The sequence below is a fragment of the Condylura cristata genome, unplaced genomic scaffold (genome assembly GCF_000260355.1).
Source record: "Condylura cristata isolate star-nosed mole 26May11 unplaced genomic scaffold, ConCri1.0 scaffold00002, whole genome shotgun sequence".
Classification (NCBI taxonomy): domain Eukaryota; kingdom Metazoa; phylum Chordata; class Mammalia; order Eulipotyphla; family Talpidae; genus Condylura; species Condylura cristata.
The window spans coordinates 33,246,437-33,252,436 of record NW_004567103.1 but is presented as its reverse complement, the minus strand read 5'-3'; positions in this window follow the sequence as shown (position 1 = coordinate 33,252,436).

Genomic DNA, 6,000 nt, shown 5'->3' with positions numbered 1-6,000 from the left:
AACCTACCTAGTTTATTCCAGTGTCATAATAGCACTGTATTACAAAAGCAAATGTCTACTTCTGTCTCTATCTTCTTATTATCAATATTTTGAGTGCCTAGCGGTGATCTTGACTTAAATTTATCTTTGATATACAAAATGTAATTTTTCAACAACTGAACAAGTCATTTTCCTATAATAAAATGGTAACTCCTACATTTCTTTTGATGGCATCACCCAATTCTGAGCAACTAGGCTTACAATCCTTTTACATTTTACTCTCTATGTGTTAGGTTCAGCATGCAACCACACTTAGGATTTATAGTGTGCAATGTCTTTTCTCCCATTTGTTCTGTAACTTCAGATGGTCTTCTGTTTTTAGTATCTCCCTGATCAACTCAATTTACACGATAATGGAATAATAACAAGCACAATAATACTCAAGACAATTCTAAGTTTTTTAGCTCAGGAGTTTATAGCTCAAATTTTGACCAGATTTTAAGAATTTAAGTGACCACTTTTCAAAGTTATAACAACCTGACAAAGTAGCTATTATGATTATTCCCATTTTAGAAATGAGGACACTGAAGTGTAAATCGTGAAAACGTTTGCTTGCCCCAGCCTACACATTTAGTAAGCACTGAGCTGGGATTCGGTTACAGACTCTCTGACTCTTATTACTGTTTCCCTCTTGTTATTGCCCACAAAGTGGTGAGTCTTCAGTCCATACATGAGGCCATTCCCCGTATGTCTAGATTCTTTGAGCTCAACTTTCTCTTTTGGTAATCCTTCTGCATTTACTCTTTATCTTTTTTTATTTTGTATATGGTTGAGAATTGTTTTGCAGCTGTTCTCAAGCAGCTCCGTTTGTTTATATTTTGTTTTCACTTCTTCATACTTTTTTTTCAGAGCTTTGTTATCATTATACATTTTCCCAAACTACATTTTCTCAAAGAACAGCTAAATTCTTTGAGACTAATTTCAGTAACTTACATGAAAACCCATTACACATAAAATTATAAAAATTTTAGCTGAATGCTTAATTCTAAGTTTTATTATAAATATTAAAATAAAATCAGAGATTTTCCAACATTTCCTAACAAATATAAGCAATCTAGACTTGGAGATTCTGAAAATAGTAAAATTTTTAAGCTTAAAGAAATTAAATGTTACACACTAAATATAGTCTTAACACATATTCAGTACTCTAAACGCTGTAACTATTTTTGAATGTCTACTCTGATATTACATGAAATATCTCAATTTTAGCATGATTGACATTTTGGATCAGATAATGTGCAGATAATTTAGCAAAGTGTCCTCTGCACTGCAGAATATTTAGCATGTGGCCTCTACCCACCAGCTGCCAATAGCAACTCCCTAGTCATGACAACCATGCCTGGAGAACAAAACCAGCCCTGCTGAGAGCCAGTGCACTCCTTAAAGTAACTTTTGGGCTCTTGGAGCACTGTGACAAGCCTTTAGTGTTAATCTCTATTTTACAGGAGAGGAAATGGTAGCTCTGAGATGTTACCAACTTGCCCAATATGACCCGTCCAGGTTCAGCTGACTCCATAGCCATCACATATTTAATTCCTCCCTCTCCCTCAGTTTCTCTACCAAATCCCTTTGCAAGTAATGTGGATGCTCTTTCACTCAGCTTCTCCATTTTATATAGATGTCATCTTATCCCTGGTCCTCACTAGAGTTTATGCCAAGATGCTACTTGGCCCTCTAGGTACCACATTCCAGGTCATTCAGCATCCTGAACCCTGATTGCTAGACCAATCTTACTAATTTGTTCTACCACATTACTGCCCTAGAACAGCATTAATGAAACTTCATTTCAAAGAAACAAGTTTAAGTTTCACAGATTGGCAACCAATGCCCATTAAATGCTGTCTTTTTCTACACTATGCCAAGCTCTCTCTCCTCCCTCTGTCAAACTCCTCACTGTACCACCGATTAGCTGAGAGAAAGTCTGCTTCTCTGTGCTCATCATCCTGTGGTTTCCGCATTTGCCAGAGCCCTCCCTTCTTTAATCCTGATCTCTCTTTTAGGCTCAGCTCAGGCTGAAGCCCTCTCCACAAAGTGGAGACTAAGGTGTTTCTATTTTAAATGTGTCCACAGTCCTAATGATCTATCCTGTACCACCAAGCACCTTCAGTTAAGTCTCTGGTATGTTGGAGCTTGGAGTTTGCCCAAATAGTTGTAATTTCTGCTGCATGCTTGTACCACAGCTCACATATTTGAGCTATGCTCAGAGGAGTTTCTCAGTTTGACTCCATGGAAGACTCCTGCTGCCTCAGGAACAGTGGCAGTGCTTCACAGAAATGTGTGCTTTTGATCTTATCTCTACATGTGGGGCTCCACCCATATGAAGTCACCTCATAAGGTTCACTGCTAATAGAGACATCATCACAAGCATACCTGCTCTCTGCCAACTCATTTCTAACCTAAGCACCTGCTGACCCTTAACTTTCAGGACTCCTGGTCTCCTTTATTTTTATCAGCACACCTTGACTTACTTCTGCATCATGGTCTTTGACACAGACCTTCTTTCTTGAGAACAAACCTAAATCACATGCTAATGTTAGCTCTTTATGTCCCTGGAGGAGATTAGACAAATCCAAATCAATGATTCCTAACTATAATTGAGTATTTGAAAAAAATCATTTGTGTTTATTAAATATTTTCTTTTCCTGGTCTCTGTTCCAGACTTACTGGATCCGAATATCCACAATATGGGCCTTTCATCTGAAAGCTCAAAGTATTTTATAGAAATACGATGCAGGCTGTGTAGTAGAATATTTGTAAAACAATGGCTGCCATTTGGAAGAAACTGGTGATTACTGGAGCCAGGGACAAGAATTGCTTTCCTGTTGGTCACTTAGCAAGGACTAATTCTAAGAGGTACATAGACCACAGTGTTTGAGAACTATATGGCAGATATCAAAGTAGGTGATAGCAGATGGTGTTGTCTTTGTGAGACACAGCTGGACAGGATGATTATGATCACTTGAGATTCCTCTCCCACCCACACACTGATATCATGTGTCTTTCTCGATTGACAGTCCTGATAGTCTAGAAAACATCCCAGAAAAATGAATTCCAGAAGTGAAACATTTCTGTTCCCAAGACATCTATTATACTGGTTGGGAACAAAAAGGATCTTCAGAATGGTGAGCACAGAGCTGGGAGCTGACCGAGATGAAGCAGGAGCCAGTAAAACCAGAAAAGGGTAGAGATGACAAATAGGATAGTCGCTTTTGGCCACATAGGGTGTTCAATACCAAGGATGGAGTGAGGGAGGTTTTGAAATGGCCACAAGAACTGCTCCGCAAGACATAGGAGGAAAAAATCTGGATACCTTGATTTTGAAAGCCTGCTGCAAGCACAGCACAAAATGTGGTTCATTTTGAAGTTCAGTTTATTACTCTAGTGTATGATTCCTTTCCTAGTGTATGAAGTCATCCTGCTACCAGTATTTAGAAACTATGATTATTAGTGATGTCTGTTTTATGTGACCCACTGTTCTAACAGCCTTCCTCTACACTTCCATCTCACATACCAGGGACTAACTTCTTTCTGAAAAGAGAAACAGTTGGTAACTAACTCCTGTAACTACGTATAACTACATGTCCTGCTCATCATCTGTCAGCTACAAGGTACTCTGATGACTTACCACTTTGGAACTTTATTCCTTAACAGATTTCACCGGTAAGTATCCAAAACTCTTTAAATGTTCCTGGCCAGAAAGACCAAAGTCCATATAGCTGTGGCAAAGTTACAGTTCTGTGGTCTTATTTTAGTTACTTTATAGTTACAGTATAATTAGTGTCATTGAATGTATGTAGCCAGTAGACAGATATTAGATAAATAATAAAGTAAATAAATATATCTACTCCAGATTAGATATAGTATTATTTGTATAACTGGGTTCTCTACTACTAATATTTGTCATCCCCACAGTGGAATTTTTTTTAAGATTGCATGTTTGAAAATAAAGTCAGATGGAAAATTCAATTTAAAAATTCCTATTTGTCAGTTTCTCTGATAAAAGATGACCATATCACCCATATCTCAAGACTGCCACCCCTAGAGCTGGATGAAGTAAATAGGACCTTGGTTTCAAGCCTGAGGCACTTTAAGACATTTCAAAAAGTGGTATGACCTGCCCCACCTGGACTGCAAGGCTGGCTCTAGGTCATAGCAGTCTTTCTCCTCACTATATCCGGGTTCCATCCCTGAGGGGCCACCATTTGTCTTGAGTGATACTAGGATTTGCTGTCCTCCCTAGCTGATAGAACTTTTTTTCTATACCAGTTATTTTCCCCAAATACAAAAAAAATAAAGGCAGTTCTTCTAAACACACACATACACATAAACAACCTATATGCTCTTTTTAATTCCCCTTTTCTTGAATAAGTGGTTCATGTAAAATAAAATAAGAGTGAGAGCAAGAGAGAGACTGAATAATTCTAAAATACTCTTGTGAGTTATTACTACCATGCAAAAATACTCAGGAGTATAATGTCTGTAGGCTCAGACAAATGAATAAACAAACCCAATTGCTAACTGAACCAAAGAATATACCTTTCCATTCCTTCAGTATTTGAAGAAAGACTTACTGTCCAGCGTGTGCTTTCATTCTCTGTCTGTGCTAGTCACTAGGGATACAGAGAAATACAAAGAAACATAGTCCAAGCCCACGTGCAAAGAAAAACATCGGGGAGATTTTACATATGTGATTAGAATCACAGTGGAACAGAGAGAGCTACAAGAATGCAAGGGACTGTAACCTACCCTTCTCAGGAAAGTCTCTGTAGGTAGTAAGAATTAAGGTGAAGCTTAATAAATGAATAGGAATTAAGAGTATGTAGGGGCAGAGTAATATAGCATGTAGGAAGAAACTGAAGAGAAAAAGAGTTTGGAATGTATTAGGAACAGAAAGAAGATCCAAAGACTTGAACTAGTAGCACAAGTGGAGGGTTAGATATGAGGGTTAGAATTTATTCTAAAGTAATTGACTAAGCAAGTGTTTGAAGTGATCTGATTTACATATTTAAGCATTCCCGTTGATCTTGGAATGCAGAAATGACTGATTTGGTAGAGAAAACAGAAGTAATCAGAAAAAGCAGGATAGACAAAGTGGTATAAGCAGAGATAGTGAGTATATTCAAAATATCCATCTATGGAGAGTCAACAGGACATGGAGATGAGCTGTGGGCGGTAAGGGAGCAAAATGAGTCAAAGTTTCAGACTTGAGTAACTGGGAGGATAATCACAGCATTTACTCAGATAAGAAACCCTGAAGAGGAGCAGGTTCAGTGGGAAACAGAAGTTCACTTTGGGACACACTGAATGTGAGATGCCTGTGAGTTAACTACATGGGGGCCTTTATTAACATAATACTGGAACTCAAAAGAGTTTTTAGTATACAAATAGTAACTGAAGCTACCAAAGAGTGATGAAATCACCTACTATAGTATGTCTTGGAAGCTGTGGTAGGTGCTAATGCAATAAGTTCCCTGGGCTTAAGTGACTCAAACAAAAGCAAACATATATGACCCAAACCTAAATTTTAGCTCAACTGCCATAAAAACTACACTAAAAGTACCTATTATTGATCATAGTAGTTACATTCCCCTCTTGACCCTCTGGAGGTTGATCTCAAATTCAACTCAAAACTAGAAATTCCTCTAAAAGTAGGCCAGCCTGTACTTTGTTTGAATTTACATGGGCCTCAATAGCCACTGAGATTTCATTTAAATCTTTAAAAGTGTACAAGCTACAATACATTTACATTAGTATCACATCCTTTTAAATATCATTGCACATGAAAATCCAGGTACTACATTGTAGATTTTGTGCTTGGTCATTTCTACGGTGATGTGAACTTTACAGTTCACAAAGCTATGATCACAAAGCCTAAGGTCTGTCAGGCCTGTGCCCCATGTAAATAAGTCCACAGTCTAAGGGGTTCTTGGACATGGTCTGTTCTTAAAATGTACTTTGTAG